This window comes from Mesocricetus auratus, unplaced genomic scaffold, assembly GCF_017639785.1.
Source record: "Mesocricetus auratus isolate SY011 unplaced genomic scaffold, BCM_Maur_2.0 Super-Scaffold_100031, whole genome shotgun sequence".
In the NCBI taxonomy this organism is placed as follows: domain Eukaryota; kingdom Metazoa; phylum Chordata; class Mammalia; order Rodentia; family Cricetidae; genus Mesocricetus; species Mesocricetus auratus.
The window spans coordinates 754,166-772,443 of NW_024429212.1; the positions used below are offsets into that span (position 1 = coordinate 754,166).

General features: G+C 41.1%; 1 pseudogene; it reads left to right on the forward strand.

Moving 5' to 3' along the window:
• Positions 1-1,577: 1,577 nt before the first annotated feature.
• Positions 1,578-18,278, forward strand: part of LOC101842104 — a 39,000-nt pseudogene continuing 22,299 nt past the window's right edge.

Here is an 18,278-nt window from a genome sequence, read left to right on the forward strand (position 1 = left end):
GATGGAAATTTAGAATTCTTACCTTATGTAAGAAGTGGTTAAGTTAACTAATATTTAAGTGTTTTATCAAATAGTTAATAATGTATATTTGTGAAACCAGCATGTTTTCTAGTTTCAAACACCTAGAACTTTATGGCATTAGCAATATCATTGTTAAAGAGAGATCACACAAATAAGCAATTTTCTAAGATAAAGTAAAAGAGGTAACTACAGAAGAGTGAGACATCATGTCTCACTTGAGGATGGATGCCTTGGATGAGCTGAGAAGTAAAGTGTATTAGAAATGATGATGATGAAGATGATGATGATGATGATGATGCGAAGAAAAAAACAGGGAAAGTCCAACAGAGGAATGTGCAGATGTTTCTAACCAGAAGACTATGATGTTAGGATGATGAGGGAAAGTAAGTGGAGCTTCACCTTAGGCTAAGGAGTTTCCTCAGATCGTAGAGACAAACCTCCCTGCTTTAAAGACATGTGTTTAGGATCCAGTGAAGTCTAGTGGATTTTATTATGATTTCTATACAGCCACCACCCACAGTTTACACACTTTTCCCTGTGTTTCCATACTCTACAAGGAGACAGTAGAATCCATACCTTGGACCTGCCACAGAGTTGGCTGCTATGAGCCAGTAAGCATGTGTTGTCCATTTGAAGTTACTATGATGAGTGGGATATTTTGAAAGATCTTGGGTGTTTTTTCACATTACATAGGTTACTTACTGAGGTTTGTTTGGAGGTTCATTATAATGGTAATTGATATTATCTTACACATTGGAGGATATGTTGACAATGCCATGTTGGTGGAGAAGATGTGATTTCAATGAGGACATGTCTTCTTATCATCACAAACTACAGTGATTCTCAATCAGTATGTGAACTGGAAGTTACTCCATGTCTGTCCAAGGCTACATGAAATTAACTGCTTGAGACTCTTTGGGATTACGCCAAACTAGGGGACCCACCTTGAGACAAAAGCATGCATTCTGTAACCGAACCTGGGAGTGTACTCACCTTTACACAGTTAAAGTAATATTCTGCAACAGACACAAATGTAATATATCTTTCCCTAGTTGAAGTAATATATCACAACATAGGGGAGTCTGTCTCATGTAGTGATTACTCATGTGCCACAATACACTTGTGGATGTCAGTGGACAGCTTATGGAAGTCTTCTTCTCCTTCACCATGTGGATCCTGAGATTGCCAGGTGTGGTGATAGCCTCTCTCCCACTAAACAATCGTGTTGGCCATCATTACTTTAGTTTCAATTGTATAGAATTTTTTGTGCACCATTTGTTTCCTTGACATTTTATCTTCGGAAAGATTTTTATATTGTTTTTCACTCCAGTTCTCACTACATAAATTCATTGATATTCCTGCTTGAGATGTCATCTTTCATTCTCTCAGGATGAGACTATTTCAGAAGAATCTGTGAGCCTATTGCATGTGAGATGCATTTGTGATTGAGTTCATGAATATAAGAAAAAATTAAGTTGCCTTTTATCTCTACACTCCTGTTCTGTGCTAACACCTGCCCACCTGGGATGGTTTAACAAAATCTCTACTCAGCTGCAGCCAGTGTTGCTGCCATTTGCAAGGGAGCTGAGCCCAGCAAGGTGGCCAACAGGGACCCTATGGGCAAGAGAATACAGCAGGAATTGATGATCCTTTTTTTTTCCTAGCTACTACTTTTTTTTCCAGTTCAAATTTAGATAAGAAACAAGGTTGCTTCACAAGTCAGTTCCAGGTCCCTCTCCCTTTCCCTCCCCTCCTCCTGTGCCCTCCCCCCTCCCCCCCCGTTATCCCCTCATTCCCCCAGGGAGGGTGAGGCCCTCCATGGGGGTGTCCATAATCTGTCATTTCATATAGGGCAGGGCCTAGACCCTTCCCCAAGAGTTCAGGGTGAGAGTGCACCTCACATTGTTCTATGGGAGTCCAAAGTCCATGTGTATACTTGGGATGGGTACTGATCTGCTGCCCAAGGCTCAATAGATTACCTAGGCCTCCTCACTGACACCCAGATTTAGGGGGTCTTGATCAGTCCCATGCTGGATTCCCAGGCTGATGCCTGGGATTCAAGAGTTAACCTTTGTCTGGTCAGCTGTTTCTGGGGGTTAAACCAGCCCAGTCTTAATCCCTTTGATCCTCAGTCCTCCCTCTCTGTTACTGGCTTTCTTGGGTTCAGCTCAGTACTTAACCAAGGGAGTCTGCCTCTTCTTCGATCAGCCACTAAATAAAGTTTCTGTTTCCCAGACTCTCTGGCCATAGGATTGTAGGCTGGCACTCCCCAGATCTATGTCTAAAATCCATATATGAGAGAGTACATGCCATGTTTCTCTTTTTGTGACTGGGTTACCTCACTCAGGATGGTTTCTTCTAGTGTCATCTATTTGCCTGCGAATCTCATGATTCCAATACTTTTTTCTGCTGAATAGTACTCCATTGTGTAGATGTACCACATTTTCTCTATCCACTCTTCAGCTGAGGGACATCTAGGTTGCTTCCAAGTTCTGGCTATTACAAATAAAGCTGCTATGAACATAGTGGAACAGACATCTTTGTTGTATGAATGGGCATCTTTTGGATATATGCCTAAGAGTGGAGTTGCTGGGTCTTGTGGTAGGTTTATTCCTATTTTTCTGAGGAATCTCCATACTGATTTCCAAAGTGGCTGAACCAGTTGGCACTCCCACCAGCACTGGAGGAGTGTCCCTCTTTCATCACATCCTCTCCAGCATAAATTGTCATTGGTGTTTTTGATTTTAGCCATTCTGACAGGAGTGAGATGGTATCTCAGAGTTGTTTTGATTTGCATTTCCTGGATGGCTAAGGATGTTGAGCACTTTCTCAAGTGCCTCTCAGCCATTTAGACTCCTCTATTGAAAACTCTCTATTTAGTTCTGCAGCCCACTTTTTAATTGGGTCCTTTGCTGTTTTGGAGACTTGCTTCTTGAGTTCTTTGTAAATTTTGGAGATCAACCCTCTGTCAGATGTGGGATTAGTGAATATTTTTCCCATTCTGTGGGCTGCCTTTTTGTCTTGCTGACTGTGTCCTTTGCCTTACAGAAGCTTCTCAGTTTCAGGAGGTCCCATTTATTAATTGTTGATCTCACTGTCTGTGCTACTGGTGTTATGTTCAGGAAGCTGTCTCCTGTACCAATTCATTCAAGGGTACCACCCACTTTCTCTTCTAAGAGGTTCAGTGTGGCTGTATTTATGTTGAGGTCTTTGATCCATTTGGACTTAACTTTTGTGCATGGCGATAAACATGGATCGATCCGCATTCTTCTACATGCCAGTCTCCAGTTATGCCAGCACCATTTGTTGAATATGCTTTCTTTATTCCATTGTATATTTTTAGCTTCTTTGTCAAAGATCAGATGTTAGTATGTGTGTGGGTTAATACCCGGGTTTTCAATTCGATTCCATTGGTCTACCTGTCTATTTTTGTGCCAATACCAAGCTGCTTTCAGGACTATAGCTCTATAATAGAGCTTGAGGTCAGGGATGGTGATGCCTCCGGACGTTGCCTTGTTGAACAGGGTTGTTTTGGCTATCCTGGGTCTTTTGTTTTTTCCATACAAAATTGATTATTGTTCTTTCAAGGTCTGTGAAGAATTGTGCTGGGATTTTAATGGGGATTGCGTTGAATCTGTAGATTGCTTTTGGCAGGATTGCCATTTTTACTACATTGATCCTACCTATCCAAGAGCATGGGAGATCTTTCCATTTTCTGAGGGATTCTTTATGTCTGGAAACAAAGGGATCTTCACCTTCACTGAATCAAATTGAGTGAATATCCATGGAGAACCCGGCACAGTATATAAAGACCTGTGGGCAGAGAAGGGATAGTCTTTGAAGACCACTAGACAGGACTACCAGACAGAAAATTAACAAAGAAACAAAGGAACTAATAGAAATTATGACCCAATTTGATTTGACAGACATCTATAGAACATTCCATCCAAATAAAAAAGAATATAGCTTCTTCTCAGTGCGACATGGAACCGTCTCTAAAATCGACTACATACTTGGCAACATAGCAAACCTCAACAGGTACAAAAAAATTGGAATAACTTCATGCACCTTATCAGACCACCATGCTTCAAAATTAGAATTCAATAAAAACACAAATTGCAGAAAACCTACAAACTCATGAAAGTTGAATAAAGCACAATTGCACCATTCCTGGGTCGATAAAGAAATAAAAAAAAATTAAAGACTTCCTAGAATTCAATGAGAATGAGAACACAACATACCAGAACTTATGGGACACTGTGAAAGCAGTGCTATGAGGGAAGTTCATAGCAGTAAGTGCCCACATGAAGGAAGTGGAGAACAGATACATTAGAGAATTAAAACAGCACAACCAAAAGCTCTAGAACAAAAAGAAGCAAGTTGACCTAGGAGGAGTAGATGCCAGAAAATAACCAAATTGAGGGCTAAAAACAGTAAAGCAGAAACTAGGAAAATAATACAAAAAAATCAATGTAACAAAGAGTTTGTTCTTTGAGAAAAACAACAAGATAGACAAACGTTTATCCAAACTTACCAAAGGACAGAGTATGAACATGCAAATTAACAAAATCAGAAATGAAAAGGGGGACATAACAACAGACACTGAGGAAATCCAGAGAATCATCAGGAAAACCTGTACTCCACACAATTTGAAAATCTAAAGGAAATGAACAATTTTCTGAATAGATATCACTTGCCAAAATTAAATCAAGAACAGATAAGTAATTTAAATAGGCTTTAGAAGGCCTATAGAAGCAGTCATCAAAAGTCTCCCAACCAAAAACATTGCAGGGCCAGATGTCCTCAGTGCAGAAATCTACCAGAAATTCAAAGACACAACTAAGAAAGAGAACTTCAGACCAATATTCCTCATGAACATTGTTGCAGAAATACTCAATAAAATACTGGCAAATCAGATCCAAGAACACATCAGAAAACTCATCCACCACAATCAAGTAAGCTTCATCCCAGGCATGCAGGGTTGGTTCAACATACAAAACTCCATCAATGTAATCCACCATATAAACAAGCTGAGAAGCAAAAATCACAGGATCATCTCACTAGATGTTGAAAAATCCTTTGACAAAATCCAACACCCCTTTATGATAAAGTTCTTGGAGAGATCTGGGATAACAGAAACTTACCTCAACATAATAAAAGCTATATACAGCAAACCAAAAACCAGCATCAAATTAAATAGACAGAAACTCAACACAATTCCTCTAAGATCAGGAACAAGACAAGGCTGTCCACTCTCTCCATACCTCTTCAATATTGTACTTGAAGTTATAGCTAGAGCAATTAGAAAACAAAAGGAAATCAGGGGGGATACAAATTGGAAAGGAAGAGGCCAAACTTTCACTATTTGCAGATGATAAGATAGTTTACATAAGTGACCCAAAAAACTTTACCAGGGAACTCCTGCAGCTGATAAATGCTTTCAGTGAAGTGGCAGGATACAAGAGCTACTCAGGAAAAATCAGTAGCCCTACTATATACAAATGATAAAAGGGCTGAGAAAGAAATCAGAGAAACATCGCCCTTTACAATTGCCACAAACAACATAAAATACTTTGGGGTAATGCTAACCAAACAAGTGAAGGACCTGTATCACAAGAACTTTGAGTCTTTAAAGAAAGAAATTAAAGACACCAGAAAGAAGGTGGAAAGATCTCCCATGCTCTTGGATAGGTAGGATCAATGTAGTAAAAATGGCAATCTTACCAAAAGCAATACACAGAATTTACGCAATCCCCATTACTATCCCAGCCAAATTCTTCACAAACTTGAAAGAACAATAACAAACTTTGTATGAAAAAACAAAAGACCCAGATAACCAAAACAACCTTACTCAACAAAACAACATCTGGAGGCATCACCATCCCTGACTTCAAGCTCTAATATAGATCTGTAGTACTGAAAACAACTTGGTATTGGCACAAAAATAGGCAGGTAGACCAATGGAATCGAATTGAACACCCTGATATCAACCCATACGTGTATGAACTTCTGATTTTTGACAAAGAAGCTAAAAATACAATGGAATAAAGAAAACGTCTTCAACAAATGGTGCTGACATAACTGGATGCTGACATGTAGAAGAATTCAGTGAGGTCCATGTCTATAGCCATGCACAAAACTTAGGTCCAAATTGATCAAAGACCTCAACATAAATCCAACCACACTGAACCTGTTAGAAGAGAAAGTGAGAGGTACCCTTGAACAAATTGGTACAGAAGACTGCTTCCTGAACATAACTCCAGTAGCACAGACATTAGGAACTACAATTAATAAGTGGCACCTCCTGAAACTGAGAAGCTTCTGTAAGGCAAAGGACACAGTCAGCAAGACAAAAAGGTAACCCACAGATTGGGAAAAGATATTCACTAACTCCACATCTGACAGTGGGATGATCTCCAAAATTTACAAAGCATTCAAGAAGCAAGTCTCCAAAACACCAAAGGATCCAATCAAAGAGTGGGGTACAGAACTAAATAAAGAACTCTCAGTAGAGGAGTCTAAAATGGCTGAGAGGCACTTGAGAAAGTGCTCAACATCCTTAGCCATCTGGGAAATGGGAATCAAAACAACTCTGAGATACCATCTCACTCTGTCAGAATGGCTAAAATCAAAAACTCCAAAGACAGTTTAGCTGGAGAGGATATGGAGAAAGGGGAATACTCCTCCCCTACTGGTGGGAGGGTCCACTCGTACAGCCAATTTGGAAATCAGTATGAAGATTCCTCAGGAAAATGGGAATCAGTCTACCACATGACCCAGCAATTTCACTCTTAGGCATATACCCAAAAGATGCACATTCATACAACAAGGATGTCTTTTCCACTATGTTAATAGCAGCATTATTTGTAATAGCCAGAACCTGGAAGCAACCTAGATGTCCCTCAGCTGAAGAGTGGATAGAGAAAATGTGGTACATTTACACAATAGAGTACTTATTCAGCAGGAAAAAATGGAATCTTGAAATTTGCAGGCAAATGGATGGCACTAGAAGAAACCATCCTGAGTGAGATAACCCAGTCACAAAAAGAAAAGCATAGTATGTACTCCCTCATTTCTGAATGTTAGACATGAATCAGGAGAGTGCCAGCATACAGTCCCAATGACAGAGAGTCTAGAAAACAGAATGTTCATCCAGCAACTGATGAAAACAGAAGCAGATACCCACAGACAAACACTGAACTGAACTCCTGGAATTCAGTGTCAGAAAGAGAGAACTGATGGGCAAAGGGGTTAAGACTGGGTTGGTTTAACTCAGAGAAACACTTGACCTAAACAAGGGAGAGCTCTTGGACCCCAGATTGATGACTGTGTGGAAAGCATGGGACTGACCCAGACCCTCTGAATGTGGGTGTCAGTGAGGAGGCCTAGGTAATCTATTGGGCCTTGGGTAGTAGATCAATATTTGTCCCAGGTATACAAATGGACTTTGGGTGCCCATATAACAGTAAGAGATGCTCTCTCACCCTGGATTCTTGGGGGAGGGCCTAGGCCCTGCCCTGGATGAAATGACAGACTATGGACACCCCCATGGAGGGTATCACCCTCCCTGGAGAAATGAGAGGCTATTGGGGGGGTTCGTGGGAGGGCATGGGAGGAGGGGAGAGAAAGGGAGAGGGACCTGTGAATGACATATGAAGCAACCTTGTTTCTAATTTAAATTTAAATTTAACAATAAAATTTTAAAAAATAATGGTGAGTCCCCCATGGAGGGCCTCACCCTCCCTGGGGAAATGAGGGGATAATGGGGGGGTTGGGGGGGTTGAGGGGAGGGAAAGGGAGAGGGACCTGGAACTGACTTGTGAAGCAACCTTGTTTCTTATCTAAATTTAAACTGAAAAATAAAATAATAATAATGGTGAGTGATGACTACAGACACATTGGAGGATATATTGACAATGCCATGTTGGTGGAGAGGATGTGATTTCAATGGGGACATGTCTTCTGATCATCACAAACTACAGTGATTCTCAATCAGTATATGAAATAGCAGTTTGTTTCCTTGACATTTTGTCTCTTGAATAGGCTTTCTCTTTGTTTTTCATTTCAGTTCTCACATATGAATTCTTTGATATGCCTTTTTGAGGTGTCTTCTTTCATTCTCTCATAATGAGATTGCTTCAGAAGAATTGGTGAACCTATTGCATGTGAGATGCCTTTGTGGTTAAGTCCAATATAAATTAAGGCAAAAGTGAGAGAAGAGGCACATAACTGGGCCAGCAGGACCATTTGGGCTCAAGTATTTTACTTTCTATTTGGAACCTGTGTTTCTCTTTGCAATTGCTACTGACTGGAGGCAGAGTTTTGTTTAAGAGAGTTTCATTTAAGTGTCAGACACTTATATTCCAAATACTCTTGACTAACCCTCACAGCATCGTGGGCAAGTAACATGAACGTTCCAGGTGTTATGGTGAGCAGTACTTTAATTATGCTCTATTCTTGGTAAACAGGATAAGAAGAATGTATCAGCCCATATATGTATCCATAAGTTTCTGATTCAGTCAAGTAATCTGAAGATGACTCCCACAGTGGTCAGAAAAGTCTTGGTTAGGCCTAGATATGCTGAGAGAGTGTAAGCCAATGATTGCAGGAACTGCCAGTGAGTCACACACAATCTTACAAGAATCTTGAAGTATCCATGATGTTTGTCATATTTGCCTAATGATGGTCATGATCAACACTCACCAGTGTACTATGGATAGGAACAGTGAACATATATGACTTTATATGTATTACTGGGGTAATATAGTATTTCAGCATCTAGATCTGGAGTCAAAACTGTCCCGCGCTACCGTTTCTCCAGCAAGAACGATGTGGCACACTTAGAATCCTTCTGCAGAACAGCTTTAATGTGTCTTGAGAGGGAGAGCATAAGCTTACAGAGTGGAGACCCGGGGAGCGAAAAGCCCAATCCTTATATAGCTCAGCAGTTCCCGCCTCGGACGTGTCATCTCCTGACTGGCTCCTGCTTGTCAGCCCATATGATGCCACGGGAGAGGCAGAGAGTAAGGGATGGAAAAGTAGCAGGCACGTGCGCACCAAGGTTGTTTACTCCAACTGACAATGGGTGTCAGTGCCATCTTGTAACGGAGAATGTGGGGGCGGCTCCCCACATCTCCCCCCTTTTTGTTTTAATAGCAAACAGGCTCTCCCAGGACATTAGAGGGTAGAGACAGTGGTTGAACTTCCCAAAGAACAAAATTAGTGAGACGTGTACGAAACCTATCCCTAGATTCATCAAAATCCGGGATGCTTCCGACCTGTCCTCTGCCTTTTTCTGGGAAAAGGGAAAAAAAATACAGCAGGTAACCCTTATGCAGGACAACATGTCTCTCAGAGGAAAATATCTCTCTGTGCGATGCCTTTGCTCAACACCCCTCTTGGGAGGCCAGACTAAACACTCTACCCTGTGCAATGAACCTAAGTTCTGGGTGTGCAGGAGCTGTTCAGTCGGCAGCCTATTGCTTAAGCATAGTCAACCAGATATCGGTTGACGCCCCTTGCTCGAGCGCAGTCAGTGCTTGTGCTATGACCACATTATCTCTTTTGTTTTGGGTTCTGAGCTTGCAGACCAGCCAGAGAATAAACACTATTCCGCAGCATAGGACTGCTCCAAACAATCCCACCCCCACCCATTCTTTGAAATATTAAACAGCTGAAGAAATCCCTCTGTGAAGGACAGGTCAACTCAAATTCATAGGTCCAATTCATTGCACGGGAATATGTCTCGCCATCCTTTTGCTCCATAACGGTTCTGGTGAGTCGTTCTGGGACCCAAAAGGGATTTTCTTCATTCTGTGGAAAAACACAAACAGCTCCCCTGGATCTTATTAGAGTAGGATCCGGGCCTTTCCATTCATTAGTTAGCACATCTTTCCATTTTACAAATTCTTTGGGTCTTTGCGGATCCGAGCAATGCCTTGTTGCTGCATTTTGACCCTTATCATCCAGATTTTAAAAAAATTCATAGTAAACAATGCCATGGCAATAGCCACTCTTGGTGTTGGGGGCAACTCCTTCATAATTCCCCCTTTTTGTTTTATTAGGTAAGACTAAAGTGTGCGATGTGCTCGCTCCATGATGCCTTGTCCCTGAGGATTGTAGGGCAGGCCTGTAGTATGTGTGACTTGCATTTGTGCAAGCTTCCAGTTCCTGAAAAGGGTATAAGCCTTCTTCCCTTTTTTGTTTATCTTCTAATGTCCCTCTTGGGGACTGTAAGGGCTCCCCCTTATCCTTAAATTTACCAGGGGGGGGGGTTATCTTTCTTAGTTACAACCGGTTTCTTTTTACATGCACCTAACCTCTCACTACGCTCTGTTTCTGACATGCTAGACGGATTGAGAGGAGCCATGATAAAAATAAACACCTGCGGCTCAAATGAAACAAAAGTAACGACCGTGCGCAGCTCTTTTATCTACAAGAGACTAAAGCACACAGTCAGGCACTGCCGCTTATCCTAACAATTGTAACGATGTAACAATTGTAACAGAGGCTCCAATCCAAAGTCCAAGAATAACATACCTCTCCGAGCGTAGTTACCTGCAGTTCTGAATCCTCCTTGAATCCAAGGGGTCTCCGATGGTGCTGACGATGATGAGGTCTGAGTTCCCGGGTTTCGGCACCAGATGTCCCGCGCTACCGTCTCGCCAGCAAGAACGATGCGGCACACTTAGGATCCTTCTGCAGAACAGCTTTAATGCGTCTTGAGAGGGAGAGCATAAGCTTACAGAGTGGAGACCCGGGGAGCGAAAAGCCCAACCCTTATATAGCTCAGCAGTTCCCCCCCCTCGGGCCTCGGACGTGTCATCTCCTGACTGGTTCCTGCTTGTCAGCCCATATGATGCCACGGGAGAGGCAGAGAGTAAGGGATGGAAAAGTAGCAGGCACGTGCGCACCAAGGTTGTTTACTCCAACTGACAATGGGTGTCAGTGCCATCTTGTAACGGAGAATGTGGGGGCGGCTCCCCACACAAAACCATTGTTTATTTTAGACTAGATGGTATATTTATATGTATTTTTATTATACATGTATCCATATGATAATATTTATTGGTATTTGCCTACTTATTATAAAAGCACAGAAGTTACTAAATTCTATAAACTGGAAGAGGTACTCAAAGTTGAAAAATGAATTCAGAGATAGTATATACCATGAAAAATTTAAGGGAAGAAAAAATTTTGTTATGAGTCTTTATTTTTTTATTTTGTACAACATGTGTATTGGGGAAAAGGTAACAGTTCAGTACAGAAAAGTGTCCTGGTGAATACTGCTGGTTTCATGGAACACAAGGAAGAGCATTTCCTCCAGTGGCAGAGGATAAGAAACAGCTTACATCACTCCTTAATGTGCATAAATCTTGTCTCCTATAAATAACATGACTACAATCTCAGACACGAACCACAGCACATCAATTGAAGGCCACCAAGGTGTGAAGAGGCACCCTTGAGATGTGTTCAGGTCACAACAGCTTCTTCACAACAAGCAACTCTTGGTTCACTCTGACCAACTCTGTCCCTCAGCTCCTCTTGAGCCAGATTCACCAGGGCCATCTTACCTTCTCTTTAATGACCTCAAAGGAGGGGATTCACAAAGTCTTCCTTCAAGAGGGTGAAAATACCCCAAATCACTCAAAGAACTGGCTGTACAATACACAGGTATTCAGGTCTGGTCCAGGATCCACACTTTCCATAAACAGCAGGCTCCCAAAGATACCTCATTGATTCATAAGCTTACAAACTTTGAAAATACCCACCTTTTTCCCTGAGCACAGAAAGGTACATAATCAAGCAGATGGAAAAGAACAGAACAGAACAGACTCCTTCATCATTGTAAGCTCTAAGGGAGGGCTGTCACTGAACACACAGACCAGCATCATGGAGGCTGCTGTGAGCATAGAGAGTCATTAGGGACTCTTGAGGGCAAAATTCTCTCCTAATGCTAGCACATTCTGTGTTAGTGGTATCCTGGCATAAACACGTGCCTTTTACATTATGTCCTGACAAGGTCTTTTTTCTCCAAACAGTGTTTCATGAACTTGTTCACTCTGAGTGAAATTTCATGTGTATTTGTCCAGCAAGTGCACAGGAAACAGAAAGGAAGATGACACAGATGAGTCAGAGACTGTAAAGTGACTTCGGGGACACCAAAGTCTTCTTCAAAGACTATCCATGCTTCTTCTCGAGCCTCCTAAGACACAACCTTCCTTCAATAATCAGCCAACACACAAATCTTTAATTGCAGTTCCAGAGTTGACCCTGGACTGTTACCTGTAATTCTGACCTGACTAATTTCTGACCTCAGGATGCCATGTTTTCCCTGTGCTTCACAAACATTCACACTGGTGCTCACAGAAGTACAGAACCCCACATTAACCACAGCTTTCAGTACTTTCATGTTTCGTCTTACAGTTCCTTGTATACACAACATCAACATTTCTTTCTTTGCTTCTGAGGTTTTTATTAAAATCATTCTTTTCCTAGAATATGTTCTGATTAATGTTTTCCCTCTTGAATCTCCTCCCAGATCCTCGCCACCACTCCTACTTGATGCCTTCTCTCTGTCTTTAGAAAAAACAGGAGGGAAATAAAACAAACAAACAAGAATAAATTGAAAAAAGAAAAACTATGAGACACTCACACACATGAGGTGACATAAACAAAATCCACATCACTGAAAAATGTGGTGATATATTTTTACTATCTAACAAAGTTTCCCTTAAGATCAGAGGGCAAATCCAGCCATGCTAGTTAGTCATGGAGGCCGCACAATGGTGGCACCCACCTTTAATTCCATCAGCCACACTAGTTTGCCATAGAGGTCAGGCAGTAAGGCAAATTCTCACAACCTGGAAAGAACAACAACTCCTCTGCATATCATTCCTAACAGCAGATTGATCAAGCTACTTGCTCCGATGTAGCCAGCATAAAAAACACACCAGCTCAGGAGTGACTTCTCTCAGATTCTACACTGTTGTGAAGTAGACTTATTATTAGTGCCTGTTCGTGTCTATGTCTCTAAGTCCAATGGTGTAATGTTTTTATCAATACAGGTGTGTGTGTGTGTGTGTGAGTGTGTGTGTGTGTGTGAGTGTGTGTGTGTGTTCATGTATGTGTATTTCCCAGGATATCCTAGAACATGTTCTGTAGACAAGGTTGACCTCAAACTCAGAGCTCTACCTGCCTATGACTCCTATAAGCTAGAATTAAAGCATGTGCCACTACCACCAGCTAAGGAACATTGCCACATAAAAAGGTGCTCAGCAGAAGAACAATGATCTGTGTCAGTGACATCATGAGACTCAGGTCTGTGTTATGTAAGGAAAGTAGAAAAACAGTAAGTTCCTTATTTGCTTCATTTAAAAGTTGTTAATTCAGGGTTGTCAATTTACTTTCCTCTCAAAGTCCCTTGTAGAAAATTCTTTTTCATTGATATATACTTCTTACTATTTGATTGATATTTGGTTTGTGTCTTTATAAAGACTCTTGGGATCAAGTATCAGAATCTTATTTCAAAGTCTTTATAGGAAACATCTTAGCTCCAGGGTAAAATATGCAGAAAACATTAAGGGACTCGGTTAAAAGGAAATTAAGTGAATTTTTATTGAGGTGGTAACTATCCTTGGTTCCCATGTTTGGATTTGGAACTGACACCCAGCTAAAAGCAGAAGGTGGCCTTTAGAGGCAAAGGTCATGAGGTACTCTTATGGAGTGACTTTACTTAGTTCTGAGAGAACTACTCAGGTCATTTCACTTGTTATGTCCCTATTTGGGGGGGGGTGTTTCGAGGCAGGATTTCTCAGTGTCTTTAGAGGCTGTCCTGGAACTAGCTCTTGTAGACCAGGCTGGCAGGCTGGTCTCGAACTAACAGAGATCAGCCTACATCTGCCTACCAAGTGCTGGGATTAAAGGAGTGGGCCACCACCACCCGGGCCTGGTTTTGTCTCATGAGCCATCAATTTTCTCTCAGAGCTGGCATCTAAATCCGGTTCATGTTACCCACTGCCTCCAGATAACATGAACAAACCATTGGTTCTTGTTGAGATACAAGTGATACTGAGCCTGTATGGTTAATATTTTAACAGAGATGATTCTTTTTATGAGATCACATAATTAGAGTTTAGTAGCCCAACCCATGCCCACTGGCAGGAGAAAAATTAGTTGAATCTTGAAAATTTGATTTAAGTGTTTATACAGGTTGTCCTTGACACTGGCAAATGAACATCAGAATGTATGTAGCAAAAAGAGAGAGCAGAGTAACATCTTCTTTATCCAGAAAAATTTGATAACCCTGGAGTAAACCATTCAATCCTGTTCCAGCCTCCATTTTAAGTAACACTTTTACAAGTTTCACTTTTATATATACTAGTGATACTGAAGGAGTCTGGAGGCCAGCATGGGACCTGGTGTGTCAATAGACATCACAGGTAGCTATTTGTCATTTTGTCAGAGAGAGAAGGGAAGTGACATTTTCCAGTAGAATGGACCTAAAATTCCAGCCCTTTTGTGAGGATAAGGGGTGATGTACTCTCATCAGGAACTGCTTCTCTCCTGAAATTAGCATGTCATTGTCCTGTACAAAGAAGATTGGAATGTCTGTCAAGGTTGGGATGGGATTAAGTAATGGGAGTATACAGCGGATCTGGGAGAACGGAACCCATTAAAGAGGCAGACTCAAGTCTCATGTCACAGCCAACTTGATTCAGAGACCCAGACAATTCATACTCTCAAAGATAAGGGAGGCCACATGAATAAAGTTTTCATGATTTCAAACTGTTCACAATCAAAGGACAAGTCACACCTGTCAAAATGTTTTTCTATAGAGCCAATTAAAGCAGAGTTTGCAAGTTTAATTCAGTATCAGCAGAAAGCAATTAAGGGCTAATCTGAAGTAAACTCAGTCTTTCCCGCTACACCTGAAAGGGGCACCAAATGCATTCCAAGGAGAGTTCCCTGTTATAAAGAAACTAGCATCACAAGATTCTTGTCTTGCTTTTGGGGACTTATCACACAGGCAATCAGAATTCTCCACACATGACTCCATTCCTCCAGTGTTGTAAAATAGGGCCTTATCCTTGTCTCCTATACTTGCTGTGTAATTAACTCCACAGTGAAGACTGATCAAGGACAAGAATTCTAGACAGAGTTTAAGTCTCTGTTGAGACCAAGCTCCAGCACCACCATTCTCAGAAGCTCTGGAGAGTAGGGCTGACCATCAATGTGTGGTTCTCTGACCCCCAAATACAGTGCTAGACCAAGAATCCACACTATTCCATTAAAAGAGGACAAGCTCCCAGAGAAAAGTAGACAGATGGCAAGGCCTTGGCCGGCAGGTGGCACAGGAATTCTTTTCCCATAGTGTTCTCAGTGGCTTCTCAGAGCTGCAGGCATCAACCCCTACCCTGCTGAACTTTTAATGTTTCCACATTAATTCCAAGCAAACATTCCAAGAGGAGGAAAGTGACTGCTCAAAGGAGTCAGAAGTCTATGAATTCAGAGGTCTTTTAAACATCACTGTGGGTGTGAGTGGACAGAAGCTACCATGACTTCTTCCTTCCACCTCAGAGTTTGGAAGGCTTGGGAATCTCTTTTTATACAGGGGAAAGAAGAATACTGGAGTATTCTCACATGTCCATGTTTAAATATGTCTGACCAATTTAGCAGATGGCTTTTAAGATTGGAAGTTGCACACTTCCAGGTCTCTCTGCAGACCACCATACTGGGTTCAGAGATCTATGCTCCTGTACAGGATGCAGGATGTGGCCAGAGACTACTCCTCTGTACCTGGCATGTCTTGTTATGTAAGTAATATCACTGACATTTTCCAGGCACAAATTGAGATGTATTGATAAAGGTATCTTAAGTACCTACACCTAGATTTCCAAAGATTCATTAAAACCTGAACATATAGATTCTGTGTTTTTAAAGCCTGACCTATGTATATCAAATCAGCTTCACCAAATGTGGGCTGGTATTAGATGATGAATTCACCTGGGTGAGACTTCCTGCTTTGCTACCTATTTTTTACCTTGGCCTCTACACTTTCTTTTTAAATTTTTTATTCATAAAATTTTGTTAGGAGCAAGCATTGTCATTTAGAACCTCTTGTAAATATTGCCAGCCTTTTAAAAGAATAGTCTATCTCCTCTCCAGCTTCCTAATGAATAGAATTTTGGCTCACAGGAAATAGCAGATGGCAAGAAGGAAACATTCCACAGTTAGATCACTAAACCACCTTTTAACCTTGCCAACACATGTTAATTGCTCACAATAAGTGGCTTGGTTTCTAGAGAATGACCTCTGTCCTTTGATTTCTCTACCCCACCTAGTTTTCCTGCTCTAAATTGCTATATAATGGGCCTGAGAATGATAAAATCTCTCAGCTGGATCAGCCTGGTTGTCTTGCTGTCCACATCTTTTGTCTCTAGTCCCATAATTCCAGGTTCCCGTGCACAAACTACTGTTGTGCCATGCTGGCAAGGGCAAATTGGCACCTGAGAATTCTAGGAATGTGGCTGCATCAAAGGGCAGGTTTGCCCACACACTTTATATCTTTAAAGCTCTTCAAATAATATAAACAGTTCAATGCATTGGAACTAATAATGACTAGGATAAAAAATTATTTGAGCAAATTTAAAATGCTATTGCCATGTTTTGTGGGTGACCTGAGAGCAAATTTAACCCTTCATCGTCAAATAGAAAAAGTCAAGGAAAACATTTTGCTTTAACTAGAGAGACTGGTCGTCAAAATTGTTAAACAATGAGTTGTGCCCACAATATTTACTGTTACTAATTTAGGAGTGAGCCCTCAAGATCTACGTCCTAATAATTTACGACAAATGGAAGGTACTCAACTGCTTCATACTCAATAAAAAATTGATCACAACATGTATTCCTTATAATCCTCAAAGAATTATGGGGCATGCTCATAGTTCCTTCTAAACTTCTATACATGTGGAAATGGAATGGCTTATTCCATGTTGTCTACAAATTGGACAGGGTTATTTGTATTAGCCACCCTTCACCCAGATGTAGAGTTTATTCCAGGAAGTGAGCCCATTCCAATACCTAGTATAGATTATCTTCTTTCTAAACATAAGAGAGCTATTGAATTCATCCCCCTGTTAGTGGGACTTGGAGTATCGGTAGCCTTAGCCATCAGAGGTGCAGCCATGGGAGTAGCTATTCAGACATACTCCACAATGGACCTTAGTCACATGTTGCCTGGAAAAATGGCTATAAAATACATTTGTCAGCTGAGAGAAACTTCACAAAGTGTGCAACATCCCTAGACATCCAGGAAATGCAAATAAAACTCTGAGATGCCATCTTACTCTTGTCGGTATGACTAAAATAAAAAACTCCAATGACAGTTTATTCTGGAGAGGATGTGGAGAAAGGGGAACACTCTTAACTGCTGGTGGAAGTGGTGACTGGTACAGTCACTTGGAAATCAGTATGGAGATTCCTCAGGAAAATGGAAATCAGTCTACCACATGACCCAGCAATTCCACTCTTAGGCATATATTGAAAAAAATGCATATTCATACAACAAGGATGTCTGTTCCACTATGTTCATAGAAGCATTATTTGTAATAGCCAGAACCTGGAAGCAACCTAGATGCCCCTCAACTGAAGAGTAGATAGAGAAAATGTGATACATTTACACAATAGAGTACTTATTCAGCAGAAAAAAACAATTGAATCTTGAAATTTGCAGGCAAATGGATGGCACTAGAGGAAATCATCCTGAGTAAGGTAACACAGGCTTAAAAAGAGAAACATGCTATGCCCCCCTTATATATTGATTTCAGACATGCATCAGGGGAGTAATATCCTACAATCCCACTGCTAGAGTGTCAGTGGGATTCGATAAAACCTGAACATATAGATTCTGTGTTTTTAAAAGCCTGACCTGTGTATATCATATAAGCCTCACCAGATGTGGGCTGGTAGTAGGTGATGAAGTCATCTGGGTGAGAGTTCCTGCTTTGATGACTATTTTTTACCTTTGCCTCTACGCTTTTTAAAAAACTTTTATTAATAAACTGTTGGGAGCAATCATTGTTATTTAGAACCTCTTGTAAATATTGCCGGCCTTTTAAAAGAATTTTAGTCAATCTCCTCCACAGCTTCCTAATGAATAGAATTTGGGCTCACAGGAAATAGCTGATGGCAAGAAGGAAACATTCCACAATTAGATCACTCAACCCCTCCCTCTGTGACCCTTTAACCTTGCCAAC